This window comes from Pholcus phalangioides, unplaced genomic scaffold (genome assembly GCF_987345545.1).
Source record: "Pholcus phalangioides strain wild (caught in Gottingen) unplaced genomic scaffold, Ppha-v1.0 ptg000003l_1, whole genome shotgun sequence".
Taxonomy (NCBI): domain Eukaryota; kingdom Metazoa; phylum Arthropoda; class Arachnida; order Araneae; family Pholcidae; genus Pholcus; species Pholcus phalangioides.
In genome coordinates, this window is record NW_028301596.1 from 11,503,200 (window position 1) to 11,519,254 (window position 16,055).

Sequence of the window (16,055 nt, forward strand, 5' to 3'; positions counted from 1 at the left end):
AGACAATGGATAGCTGAACCACATGACTAGGGATGAAAATTGCACGTGCGCCCAGTGGCACATAAGGGTCGGAGACCGCAGCCTAGGATTTGGAAAGAAGTAGTGTAGAAAAGACTTGTGGGCAAGAAAGAAGAAGAAGCTGGCATGTTGAAGTGGGAGAGATTTGAGTATGGTCTAAATCTCTAAATACATAATGTACACAAAATACATTATATATACAGTGCCTCCACTGCGACGGGAAACGAAGAAACAAAGCCTCCGTCCACAGTGCTGGGCATTCACATTTGAATTACTCATATACAATTATTTTACATTACAAAAATTTCGTTTTTTTATACTATTGGGAATGTACATAAACATTACTATGAAGGTAATACATATTAGAAACAAATATCACCGTGAGCTCATAATACAAATATTCAAGGTTACAAAATTACTATCATACTATAAATAATACACACAGCTTCCATTCACAGTGCTGTGGATGGCAGCGATCACATATTTGAATTACTCACATATATTAACATAATATATTTATATAATATACGCATTATATAAATACATTAGCATACAGTACATTATATAAATATATTACATAATATATTCATATATTATGTATATGAGCCCTCCGCCGTTACCAGGCTGTTGTATCCGGGTGGAGGAGCAGCAAAAAAATCTCCAAGAACATAATCTCGTAACCATTGCCAGAAGAATTGCCAGCTGATGATAGCATCATTCTGCTTGGCTTCTGGTATATTGTTTCCTCACTAGGGTAGACCATCTTTCTGAGGCGAAGGGCTGCACAAAATTGTTTTTCTGGCTGTAAGCGAATGGGCATATTAATGTGACTCAATTGTGCATAGATGTGTTACTGTGAATGTCCTTGAGTTTCGAGTTGAAGTCGTAGATACGAAATACTCCCCCCCCCCCGTAGTCGCAATACTTTTTTTGAATATGTTATGGTAAATGGGATAAATCGGTTATTATAAATAATAATCGGGGTTACTATGCATAATGACTATTTGTATCGGAATGTTTGTAAATTGATAACTTTTTTACCGTCGATTATGCGTAATACCCAAGCTTCGATGTTAGATTTGATAAATGCTAAAAATAATATCCCTTACTGATGATTATACAAAATTCCCAAGCGTACCTGTTAAATTTGGTAAATATTTGAAATTTATCAGGGTTTTTTTTTCCGGCGATTTTACGTAATATTCTAGCTTAAGTTGGTAAATTTGATAAATAAATGGGAGTTCATAATATCAAGGAATACAATCTGAAATTTGTTAAATGGCAGTTCGTTATATCGGAGCCCGAGTGTAGAATTCCAAATGTGAATTTTCATATTTATGTGTAATTGTGTACTCTCACAAAAACTTGTAAAAATTCGTTAAATCGAAGCGAATGTTAAATGGGAGTTCGTTATATCGAGATATGATGGTGAAATTTGTTTAATAGGAGTTCGTTATATTGAAGTCTGACTGCAGATTTCGTGAAAGTTATTTCGTGGATGTTCGGGAGAATTCGTTAAATCAGGGTTCGTTATATTCGGTTTAGATTCCGGCTCACAAATACAGTCATCCAAACAATAAATCTTAGTTTGAGTAAAACTCAGAGTTAAACATGAGTTTTTTATATCCGGGTAAGATCGTGTAAAAAATGTTAAAATCGAGTTCTTTTCTTCGAAGTTTGATTTAAGAATTAATGTAATAGGAGTTATTTCGGGGGATCTTAAATCGTGATTCGTTATTCGGGAATCGTCTGTGAAATCTGGCTGAGTTCATTCTGGCTGACAGGTGTGTGTGTGTACGGTCATCTAAATAATAAATCTTATCACGGGAATGTATATAGGACAGATTTATTATATTTGCTGACACGAAGTGGCGATTATGCACAATAACCGGCAAATGTAATGAATTCAATTCCGTTTATCATGCTGACCAACGACGTTTGGGTATTATGCATGACCGTCGGTAACAGTAATAAACTAAGGGAGATTTATCAAACTTACCAAAATGGTCTGTCATTATGCATAATTAGTTATTCCGCGTAATAACCGGATTTATAACATTTACCGTAACACGGTATAAAGGAAACTATGATGTTTCAAATAGCTTAAATTTACCTATACTCACGTAGATATATAATGCTGCGATTCTGTCTTAAATCATGTATCAAAGTATTTTGTAACTAAACGTCACCGGTTAAAAAAGTTATGAATTATATTCCGTATGTATATATACATGTGTATTTTAAGTGGTTGGTGCTTATAAATTTTGCGTTGTGTACATTTAAAAGCCTCTTGCTTTGTATTTCAGGTATGTTTGAGGAAGCATAAATTGGAAATTTGAATACGCGAATTGTCCTGATTATTCAAATAACGAGGTGATTACCGATGAAATTATTTGCCGGCTGAATAATCAATATAATCTCTCCGCTATTGTGGACTGCACCGGATGGTCAAAGGTTATCCAGGTTTACGAACACAGCATTCCTGCAATTAGTTGGTTGAAACTACCGGAGTTTGGATTGACTATTTTTATCTCATGCATTCGGTATCGCGGTATCCGGAAATTTCGCCTCTGACATTTCGTCCAAGGTAAATTTCGCTTGCCCCTGAGAATATGAGTGACCGACTGTATGAGTGACCATATAAGTGGGTGAATGGCCGTATGAGTGAGTGACTGTATGAGCGACCAAGTAAGTGTGCGATTGAATGTGTGAACGACCGTGTCAATGACCAAGGGAGTCCTGTATGAGTGACCAAGGAAGTGACTGCATGAGTGACCAAGGAAGTGACTGCATGAGTGACCAAGAGAGTGACTGTATGAGTGACCAAGTGAATGTGCGATTGACTGTATGAAGAATGTATGAGAGTGTGCTTGTAAAAATATAAACTAGACTGCAAAAAAAATAGAAGGCCTATTCAAAGTCCACGCGAACTTAACATTTATTACTTGGTTAAAATCATATAACAAATTATCCAATTAAAAATGAAAATTAGCATTGCTGACGTGACATAGCGCTGCCAGCAGTGCGACCGACTAGATAACAGATATGGCAAAGAAAAGCAAAAGGGCAATCGTGAGATTACAGCGTGAGTATTTACATTTATATACATTTCAAAATAATATTCTCTATATTGTCACCAAAAAATAAACTTCTGTAACAATGTAATATCAGTTCGGCGTAAATACGTAGCGTCACATGTCCCTTTGAACCTGCCACCCTGGGCTGTGGCCCGCTAAGCCCGTCTCCCTGTGATTACGCTTCTGTTGAACACTTCACCAAACTGCAACTGTTTTGACACATCTTAGTCTCAAATCAGAGGAAAAGAAAATCTATTGATGTTCTTAAAATTCGATTGCGTTTAGTCCGACACATTATCCGCTAGAGGGCAGTGAACACCTGACGTTACTTTATGCGTTATTTCCGACGTTCTTTTGTTTAAAAGAAACACTGTCTAAACAATACGCTGAATATATTGCTATTACCCAATATCCTCCCGAAAATATTTTTTGTTGGAATGTGCATTCCGGTAGAAATCATAGCCCAATTCGGAGGGAAGAGGAGAAAAAAACCGACAAAGGATTCAAGAGAGATTTTCACATGTCTCTACATATACATATCCGTACAGGCAAAGTCTACCTTCATCGCCATCAAATAACCAATCCCTGTGTATTCCATTCGTTTTTATGTCCATACCTGCATGAGTTTCTCCAAGATCTTGCGAAGGTCTACAGCCATGTAAAAGCAATGGAATCATATCTCGCGAACAGCAGTAAAAATGGACGTATGACAATCTGGGATAAGATATGTCTGAGCAATTCTTTGGGAGGGAAAACAACCGAGTATGATATAAGGAGAAAATATATGTTACATGGAGTCCCGTTCGCTTGAAAAATTCTATTGGAATCAATATCTTGGATGACGTACTAGGGATCACATTTTCTATTCTATTGCATTAGGGTATCGATCAAACTCCTTTGTAGAGATTTTAACCAGGATGAAGAATCATTATTAACCGCACGCTTTGATCGCTGATGTGACTGACACCTGTATTGCAGCTGGTGGTCGTTATTTTGAGCATTTGTTGTGAAGTTTCCAATAATGTATAAAGATGCTTTGCCCTTTATTTATTCTATTTAATGTGTTCTACGTTTTCACCACGCAGGAGCCCTCTTGCAGCTCGCCGATTGCTTTCTGACCCCACATTCTATGATGGAAGTTGTTTTTTTTTTGTCGAGTTCTGTCACCGCTTTACATATGTGACTATCATTTCAGTTACACCCTGTATAAATATGTATGCATGTATGCAGGGTGTCCTGAAGGTTTCAATGCGGCTATTATCTCATCAACAGTCCGTCGTAGAGGTATGATTCCAGTTTTAAAAATGTTCAAAAGGCATTGAAAAATTACACTGTATAAGTTATGAGAGTGAAAATATAGTGTCAAAAAAATTAAAAATCTAAATTTTTAAACGCACCCCCCCCCCTGTGGTGCGAATTCCAATTATAAGGTCGTGGTCCTGTCTCTCCTGATGCCAACCAAAAAAAAATATGTTTCTATGTGCAATATTCACATAGATATTCGAATTCGAAAATCGGAGGAAAGTTGTGAAAATACAGCATAAATAAGGGAAAGGATTCCGTTACTTTTTGCTGTTCTTTCCGAACTTTTCTATAATATTTGAACTTGGATATCTAAGCGAATATTATGCTCAGAAACTTGGAAATGTTTTTGTTTGCTTCAAGAGAGACAGGGCAACAACTCTCTAATTGGAAGGTAGAACACAGGGGGCGGGGAACCGCATGAAAAATTTGATTTTTTATTTTCTGACACACGCTGTATTTTCACTCTCAAAACTCCTACAGGGTAATTTTTGAACGCCTTTTGCGCATTTTTTAAATTGGAATAATACCTCTACACAGACTGTTGATAATAATTTTTAGCTAATTACAGGACACCCTGTATATGCCTTAAGTACGTGTTTCTTTAATGTAAGAATGTAAAGTACTTATTGTAAGCCCCAGGTGTAGAAAATTGCTGCTAGCATAATATTTATGGTGCTTTCTAAGGCTCTAATGTAAACTTCACCAGACATAAACTTTTTTTTTTTACTTTGAGAAAACAAATGCCCCCTTCCCCCGGGGAACCCTCGTATGGTGAACCATATCCGCCGGGCCTGTGCAAGTAACTGAGAATTCCATGAGATTATAGGAATTTAGAAAAGGAAATGCGAAAGTGTTATTTAAATTTAAAAAAGTTTCTACTTATTATGTAATTTGATCTCCATGACATCATATACAGTGCATAGTATCAAATGGCTGAAATAATGTATTTGACAACACATTCTTTTAACGATAGCTTTCTGAATGGTTCATTTATTTTTTTCTTCTGCTTCACAACTACTATTGGAAAAGCGGAAAGGATTCAGCCCGGGTAAAATTTTATTACCATTTCAGGGTGTTTTTTGCTGTATTTTTTTTTTTTTTTTCCGGAGTATAAGTGAAGTAAAATGGTGTATAGTGTTTCCGCGATGAATAGAGTACACCATAATGAGGAATATAGAATGATTGTTGAGGTGCATTGCTTATTGCGTAGTAAGAAATTATGCGTACTGAGTTATACAAAATACAAATACAACGCCACAACAGGCAAAATGCCCAACGATGTGGCTGAGAAAAATCTGTACAAGATTCATCGAAAGACTGGTTATTTGTGGAGATTACAAGGAAGAAAATTCACCACTGCCCCTACGGGGACTCAAACACCGGTCTCTCGCTTGTCGGACGAGTGCTCTACCATCTAAGCTATGGAAGCAGATCGGAGTTGTAAGAAATTATGCGTAAGGGGCCGTTCAAGTATTTTTTTTACGGGGCTGTCAGCAATTTTTTAGCCATTTTTGACCCCCCGTCTTTTCAGCAAATATCAGCAAAACTCTGACTTCCCCCCCCCGTCAGCAAAATTCAGTCATCTCTGCATCCCCCCCCCCTCCTATCACACATTGGTTGGCTCAGACTGTACACGGGGTGGGGGGGGACATAGGAGGGTTCCGCCCCCTCCCCCCCAAACGATCAAAAAATCTTTTTTTTTTAATGCAAGAAATATTTAAAAAAAATCAAAATTACGGAAGAAAATATCTTTATATGTGGTTATAATCAATTTCTGTTAAATTTCAATGCTTTCCGAAGGCTAAGAACTCAAATTTTCTGATAAAATTTTCTTTCCGCCTGGCGGTCCAGTGGTTAGGGAGCTAGCTTCTGACTGTGCAGGTCTGGGTTCGAATCCCGATTCGGGCATGGATGTCTACTAACTACTAACACACTAACGAATTCCCTGGACAGATCGTAAAGATCTCTTGGGAATACGTGATGATCAAAATTAAATTAAAGTTAAATCCTTGGCCCGTTTGGAGTTGGTAAATACAATACGCGCCACCCAGTATCTATGGGATATTATTGTTACTGTGAGTGTGTAATGCTTTCATTTCTCTAATTCTCTAATATAACTTCTAGGTAATCCGTTCCAATACTAAAAGGAAATAAAAGAAAACCAGGGATGTCCCACATGGGGTTATACACGAATACGTCTTCCTTTCATCTCGCATCCATTTTCCTTTTTTCAAATGCATCAGGTACGTATTTTCTTTTCGGAAGCTTCGGTTGCATGAGGTTTTTGAAGCTCGACTTCAAAACAACATTTTTTTCCATTGGCCAGAATCCAAGTCCCAGTACACGTATTCTATTATTTTTTTCCATAAGGAAAAAATGAAAAAATATAGCGTTTTACTTAACTCACGAAAAAAAAGAAGATAAAAGACCATTAAACTAAGAGATCTATCTGGAAACAATGCTGAAGATGCGATCTAGTGATTTATCGTGACTGTTTTAATTGGCTTCTAGGCCTTATTGCATATCCTCACATTTGTTTCTTTCGAGAGAAGTAATAAATTCAATGTATTTAGGAAGTCGAGAAGAATGATCATCAGTGTATTTCGGTAATACAAGTGCAAGGCCCACAACACAGGCAAAAAGCCCAACGACGTGGCTGAGAAAAAGATGCCCACAACAAATATGGATGCCATATATTTCTGAAATACAGCAGTAGCGATAAATATTACAGTAGAATCTGGTAATAAATATTACAGATAATCCGGCCGTACGCTAATCCGGCGTTTTTTCTTCAAGCGACAGAAAAGGGAAACGTATGGCTGCATGTCTGTGTGAAATATGCCCTTCATCATCACTGCAGATGTTTGTTTACAGTGCACGCTTTTTTTTTCTTTCTTCCAAACCGAGCACAACTCATGATTGTCGCCGTCCATGGGCAATTTACTACCTAGTGTAAGTGTGTGTACCTAAGGCCCCTTTCACACGGAGCGGATGCGGATGCGAACGCGGGTCCGCATACCCTTTCAAACGAGCGTTGAAGATGCGGACCATAGACTTAAGATATAAATAGACCGCGCACGCTATTCATAAAACTTGTCGAACGTGAAGAAAAGATGAGCAGTATTGTCGGGGAAAGAACAGGTTCTGCGCTATTACATTTGGCGCGTTTTCGCAGAAGCTAGGATGTTGCTGTAACGAAATTTGACTCAATTCGATCAAGTTGATGAAAACTTTCCTTCATTTTTTCAATGAATTTCACTCATTTTTATGTGAAATATTTAGGGAGTATCAGATTTGAAAAAATAAATTCTATAAAATAAACAAATATTGGAAAACGGAATTTATTTATTTTCCATTAAGTGATAATTCTTAATAATTTCTTAACACATGGGTTTTTAAATTTTAATTGAATATATAATATTTGAAGGAAGTGAATATAAACAGTATAAATTTCATGAAATAAATTTTTTTGGCACAGTTTTTAATAGCTTTCTAAATATCTATACACACACAGGAAACAAAATATTGTATACAACAAATATATAATGTTTATGTTACTGTAAATTTGATAAATCCGTAGTGCGCGTTATCTTCAGAAATTATGCATAATAGTTGGTAAATATATGCATAATTACCAATATTTTTAGTAAGTTTGATGAATTTCGTAGCATTTATCACTTTTTACGAATGAATCGAATAATTCTCAAAATGAAGTTAGTAAGTTTAATGAATATGGAAAAAATCCATGCTGAAATATCACTTTATTTCAACAACTTAGTTCTGTCCGTATGAGATGCGTGCACTACACATATTTCGCCATAAAAATTAAATTAATAATAAATGCGAAGATAGAGAGAGATTTTTTTTCATCGGCTTAGTTCATGTTGGCTTTTGCTGTATTTATCAGCATATGCAAACATAACCGTTACGAAGAGGGGTAAAAATACTATTATTTTTAGAGGTTGTTATGCATTTTTATGCAAAACTGCAATTGTCTAGAGGGGGGGGGGAGTTTTCCTCACATTCTATTTAAATAGAATATTTTTCATAAATTTCTCCATCTGAAAAGCATATTTTCTTCCAAGTTGAGCAAAACTCGAATGAACTCACTAGCTCGCCAAATCTCGCCAAATCTTGCGGAGACGTATATTTCAGTTAAAACTTCATAAAACTCACAATTTCAATCATTTATTGCCAAAAATTCTATTAAAACATTTAATAATGATTCATGCCATTTGAATTTTACCAAAACTTGGAACTTTAATTGAATTAAATCCAAAATGGAGTCGTTAGAAACTGAGATTACGTCAGAAATCCATTGCATCGTCAATTTAATATTCCAATTTTTAATTTATAAGAAGGGGAATAAGCAAAAAAGTATTCCTTTGTGAAAGGATAATGTTCCTCCTTTCCTAAACCGTTCAGAACATCCGAAAGCTGCACACGTGGTGACCATTCTAATGAAAAATAAGACAGCACTTGGAGATCGTCATACGAACAGCCATAAGGAAAGCATTGCCAGCGAGATTCCCTGACCAGCCTTTCGACCGGAATCACGTGACTCCGGATCTTTGCTTCACATTGTAACCCCTCGCGCGCACTCTATAGTATTATTACTCTGTGATGCGGACGAATCGCCCGCATCTTTAGTTCGAAATTCGTGCATAAAAACTGTTTTTTGCGCAATTTTTGTAATTATTGTTTTCCTTCACCCCTGATTCAGTGCCCATAGGCAGCCTAGAGGCATTCTTTGGTGGTTTTTATCATTGAGCCTAAAGATGCCTCCATTCCGATCCTCACAAGCAGTCGATGGGAGAAAATATCTTGAAATATTTTCAAAAAATTTTGAAAAAAAATCTGTCTTTTCGGAAAAATATGAAAGAAAAATTCCAAAAACACATCCAATGTTCGAAAAATCCAATCCAAAAACATTCGATGTTCCAAAAAAAAAAAAAATTCTGCAAATATCAAAGAATTTGCAAGTATAAAAAAAGGGAGGGGTTGGGACTTTCAAAATGTCTGTGCTTAGAAATATTCACATCACAATTCTGTCTTAGGCCGGGATTACACTATAAAAGTTTTGTAAAAGCTCTTTGATAAAACGTGAAAAATTCAACCATTAAGATCACCGGTTGCATTTGCTTGAATGCAACCGATGCGCCTATTGGTTGAATTTTTCAACTTTTATAAAAGATCTTTTACAAAACTTTATAGTATAATCCCGGCCTCAAGTATGGATTACACTATAAAAATTTTATAATAATTCTTTTAAAAAAGCAACTAATATATTTATCGGTTGCACTTGCAATTTATTAGTTGCTTTTTTCAAGTTTTATAAAATAACTTTCATAAACCTTTTAGAGTGAAATCCCATCCTTAGATTAGTCACTTCTGAAATATAAAATTTCATTTTTTTAAGTTTATAGACTGAATATCGAGTAAAATAAACTTGTAGGTATCGGGGGAACCACCAAAACTATTCAAGCGCTAGGGTCTTCAAACGTCTTAATCCGGCCCTGAGTGAACACCGTACGTGGATAACGTTGTTTAATAAAAGTATTTTTTTTTAAGTTTAAAAAAGTTAACAGATTAAAAATTAAAAAAACAACAAATATTTAAAATAATATTTCAGATATTTATATTTTTAAAGAATTTTAAAAATTTAAAAAGAAAAAAATTATTATTTTTAAATTAAATTTGAAAGTTATTAAAGTATTTAGTCAATTAAATATTCATAATGAACAGAACGGCTTATAATTTTGCTCCCGTCAGTGGCCGTTGTTGACAGGTTTTATTGTATAAAATTGTGAAATATGGACAAAAGGCAGTTGAAGTTGCTATATCTCAATCTCAGAAGGAAACGAAGGGATACACGTATGTAGGTACATTATATTAATGAGCAGGGACCATCATATGGTGTTTTTAAGGGTATTTATGGCAAATAATTAAAAAAATTCCGTGAAAAATCACCTTCAAAAAGTAGCCAAAGATGCGGACGAATTCGCTCCGCATCCGCATCGTCTGAATAGCTCCGAATAAACCTATTGTCAAAACTTCTATGTGCGGATGCGGAGCCCGCACTTAGGGCCCTTTCACACGGAGCGGATGCGGATGCGGACGCGGATGCGGATGCGGGTCCGGAAGAAGTTTTAACAATTGGGATATACTGCGCCTTTCAGACGAGCCGAAAAATCTCCGCACCTAGGAAATGTTCATGCGGGTCCGGACGTCGTCCGCATGTGTCAAAACCTAAGTGCGGGCTCCGCATCCGCACATAGAAGTTTTGACAATAGGTTTATTCGGGGCTATTCAGACGATGCGGATGCGGAGCGAATTCGTCCGCATCTTTGGGTACTTTTTGAAGGTGATTTTTCACGGAATTTTTTTTAATTATTTGCCATAATGATAAAATGACCATCATAAAACACCATATGATGGTCCCTGCTCATTAATATAATGTACCTACATACGTCTATCCCTTTGTTTCGTTCTGAGATTGAGATATAGCAACTTTAACTGCCTTTTGTCCATACTTTACAATTTTATACAATAAAACCTGCCAACAACGGCCACTGACGGAACAAAAATGATAAGCCGTTCTGTGCATTACGAATATTTAACTGACTACATACTTGAATAACTTTTAAATTTAATTTAAAAATTTTAATTTTTTTCTTTTTAAATTTTTTAAATTATTTAAAAATATAAATATCTGAAATATTATTTTAAATATTTGTTATTTTTTTAAATTTTTAATCTGTTAATTTTTTTAAACTTTAAAAAAAATACTTTTATAAACAACGTTATCCCCGTACGACGTTCACTCAGGGCCGGATTAAGTCGTTTGAAGACCCTAGCACTTGAATATTTTTGGTGGTTCCCCCGATACCTACAAGTTTATTTTACACGATATTCAGTCTATAAACTTGAAAAAATGAAATTTTATATTTCAGAAATGACTAATCTAAGGATGGGATTTCACTATAAAAGGTTTATGAAAGTTATTTTATAAAACTTGAAAAAATCAACTAATAAATTTATCGGTTGCATTTGCTCTAATGCAACCGATAAATTTATTAGTTGCTTTTTTTTAAATAATTGTTATAAAATTTTTATAGTGTAATCCGGCCGGGATTATACTATAAAGTTTTATAAAAGAACTTTTATGAAAGTTGAAAAATTCAACCAATAGGCGCATCGGTTGCATTCCAGAAAATGCAACCGGTGCACACACACAAACACGCACACACATTTTGCATTCAAAAAATTCAACCAATAAGATAATATTGGTTGAATTTTTCACGTTTTATCAAAGAGCTTTTACAAAACTTTTATAGTGTAATCCCGGCCTAAGGCTGGTATTACACTATAAAACTTGAAAAATGTAATCAATAAACACATCTGTTACATTCGAGCGAACTTAACTGATCGGCCTATCGGTTGCATTTTTCAAGTTTTATAAACTAACTTTTATAAAACTTTTATACTGTAATCCCGGCCTAAGACAGAATTGTGATGTGAATATTTCTAAGCACAGACATTTTGAACGTCCCCACCCCTCCCCTTTTTTTCTACTTGCAAATTCTTTGATATCTCCCGAATTTTTTTTTTAGGAACATATTAGTTTCGGATGTTTTTGGATTGGATTTTTCGAACATTGGATGTTTTTGGAATTTTTCTTTCATATTTTTCCGGAAAGACAGATTTGTTTTCAAAATCTTTTGAAAATATTTTAAGACATTTTCTCCCATCGACTACTTGTGAGGATCGGAATGAAGATATCTTTATTCCCATATTCTATGTGGCTCTAGACTAAACCACCAAAGAATACCTCTAGGCTGCCCATGGGCACTGAATCAGGGGTGAAGGAGAAAAACAGTTATAAAAATTGCGAAAAAATAGTTTTTATGCACGAATTTCAACCTAAAGATGCGGGCGAAACACCCGCATCTTCAGTGCTCGTGTGAAAGGGTATGCGGACCCGCTTCCGCATCCGCATCCGCGTCCGCATCCGCATCCGCTCCGTGTGAAAGGGGCCTTAGGTTTTGACACATGCGGACGACGTCCGGACCCGCATGAACATTTCCTAGATGCGGAGATTTTTCGGCTCGTCTGAAAGGCGCAGTATATTCCAATTGTTAAAACTTCTTCCGGACCCGCATCCGCTCCGTGTGAAAGGGCCCTAACAGTCTGAGTGCTCGTATCTGGTGTTGTGTCTGATTTTTCAGTGCCGCCATCTATAAGTCAGAAGTAAAGAATCTATAGACCGCATTGGGACTCGGAATTTCTGACAACAATAACCGAATGATAACTATATCTGAAAGGCACCCAAAAGTAAATACGATGACCATACCTCCAGTTTAATCGAACGGGAATATCTTCGGCGTTTTTTTCACACATTTAGTTGCAAAATGTTCAATCTCGCCGTCTTTTTTTTCCATATTGTTCTAAAAAACAGGATATTTTTCTTTAAGCTAAAATAATGCCGGTTTTTTTTATTATAACTCAACCATTATGAGGAGTCTGATTGAAATCATCGAATTTGGTAATTATTAATTGATTTTACGCATTATTCACTGAATAAAACTGACCAAGAAATGAAGGAAACGGCTTCAAAATACGTAAAAAAAAAATTGACGGTAAAATAATTGATAACTTAAACCAAAATTCGGATAACAATAAACGAATTTTTTCCAATATGTTATGATATCGGTCTGTTCCGTACTTTTCAAAAGTCATAACATACTCGACTGATGCTAATCCGTGACTGAATAGCGTCATCTACTGCATCATTCAAATGGACTTTCTCAACTAACTTCCAGTAATCCGGCACACCTTGGTCTGATATGTGCCGGATTAGCGAGATTCTACTGTATAAGTATGAAACAAAAAAAGAACATGAGAGAAACAGTGATAATATGATAAGTAATAACCTATGAAAAGAAGAATCAGCCTTAACGTGAGCTCTCAAGAGAAATGGAAAAACGGTTCGGACATGGATGTCTACTAACACTAACAAATTCCCTGGACGGATACTACGAATCTCTTTACAATACGTGAGGATTAAAAAAACATGTTGGAAATTAATGAGAGAAACATTCCCAAAAATTTGATATTGAATGCGTGTGGATGATGATCAAAAACTGTTTCAGAGTATTTTGTGTTCGAAACTGTTATTCCATACCCACAAAATGTACTACATGGCAAAAACAAATGTACCACAATCAAATTTAATGTCATTTCCACACTGATATGCAAAATCGCGCAACAAATCGTTTGATTTGTCGAGCGACAAGTCACAGAACATGTGTTGGGGATTTTGCATATGAGTGTGGACGTGTTCTGCGATTGTCACAGAACATTGTCACGGGATACGTGTTCTGCGACTTTGTATGTGAGTGTGAACATGGCCTAAGACTATGTTGCAACGTTTCACTTTTCGTGAGATTAAGCCTCTGTAATTCAAAATTTTTACTACATAGTTGTAATGTAGTTGCTTTTTCATCTGCCTACGAAAATTCGTCTTCTTCAGGGTTTCAATGGAAATCTTTTTTCTTTAAACTGTTAAGATTAGGAATTTGAATTGGATGTATTTTTTTTTTGTTTTTCTTGGCACCATCTTATTACACACCAAAACACGTGCATCAAGACAATTAATGTGAATGAGTTTGTGTGTGTGTGATTGCGTTTTAAGAAGCTCTAAAATCAATTCTTGCATATGGTAACAAAAAGCGTTGTATTTTTTGCACGGCAAGGAAAAGGGATTCGTACTGACGGACGAATTGCAACTATTTCAAGTTCACGGGATTAGCTCTTTATGGAACTGTACCTCGTACATCCGCACATTGACCATATGAATTCAACATGATTCTTAACGTTGACAAGTACCCGGTTACTCCTTTTCGTTCGAACAACCCGCGTTTCATTTACGGATGGTAATTAAGTTGGATGCTATATCGGACGCAATTACGATCACCGATATAAGAATTCTCGTTCTCAAGTTCTTTGAACATGAGCAAATACAATGCTCGGTTTCATTCTTAAAAAGGTTTCTTCACGTTCTTCTGGAGTGATCCTTAATTTTTCCGGGGATTAGGTCGTCTTGGATTGGTGTATGCCGCTAGGTCTTGGAGACCATATTTACAGAGGGACATTGATTTGGTCGTGGGGTGCAGAAATGGTCGTGTGTTGTTAGATTTTGACGTTTTTTTCCCCAACAAATTCCACCCCCAAACTATAGCGGATTGATGGCCAATGACCCTGCAATATCTGAAGACCAGTATCTATCGTTTTAATCATGGTGCAATTTCTCAGTTGTGAACAACGAAAGAAGCTAAAAACAGCAAACTTTGTATAAAAGTAATGCGTTAAACACAAATAATACTTGAAAATATATTCTTTTACATTACGTCAACATATTAAAAAAAATTTACTACTTTAGCCAGTCGGAGCATTAGAAAATTTGTATTCATTTATTTTTTTCCACTCTGTACTGACCAGTATACTTGTCTGGTTTGCATGCCCTATTATTTATTCTGCGGTATTGCATCTTCAGGGGGCGCTTGAATCTTAAAATTTTAGTTGGTACATTTATGGTAGTTAATTTTTTTCAGAATCGGTTTTATCTGGAGGGAGAACTATTGGATAGGATATAACTATGCTTTCTCTGATCTTTATTTTTTAAGGGGAGTTGATACCATTAAGATGGTGAAAACTATGCTCTAATGGAAATATTATTAAAAAATACTATTTAACCATTGATTTATTTAAATTTTTTTACACACGTGTTGATTATAAATATGTGATATTACCTGATTGTATATGTGCTACACTACGCTGGTATAAAGTTTCACATATCTTGGATACTTGGTTTATTTTGTTAATTTTGAGTTCGAAAATTTTGAAAATATAACTTTTAAAATTCAATTTTAAATAAGATTAAGTCAATGAAATGTGAACCTTTTGCTTCATTTCAGGAACTGAACAGTTTCTTTCACTTTCAATCGGATTTTATCCAATTACATTGATGTCATTGTATTTTATAATGCGCCCATGCTGATTCAAATGCTTCTTCTTTTCTTTTTAAATTTACAAAACATCAAGTATCCGAGATATGTGAAACTTTATACCAGCATATAGGATAGCGCATACAATCAAAAACATATGTAAAAAATTTGAAATAAATCAATGGTTAAATAGCATTTTTAATGATATATCTATTAGAGCAGTGGTGCGCAAACTTTTTGAATTGCGGTCCCCCCTTTTGAAAAAAAAAATTAATCGGTGACCCTTCATAGGCTGACCATATCTCAGCACGGTTCATTCCGATTTTTTGCCAGTAAACGTGCTGTCCGGAAAGCCCTTTTCGGAACGCTTGTTTCGATTTTAATTAGGCGATATTGGCTTCCAAAGATATTCAATTTTTTTAATATCATAATAAATATTTACTTTGCTTTTTGATGCACTTAATGTGTCCCTTATGCGAGATGGAAGTAGCGAGGTGTATGATCCTCGATTTTCGTATACAGGGCGATTGTTGTCGTCCATTTCAAAATTATTCTGCACTTGAAACGACCATTAAAAAATTATTCAAGTTCATAAAACGTTCTACATTTTGTGTTTTTAATTCTTTAAAAATATACAATTTTGAGAAAT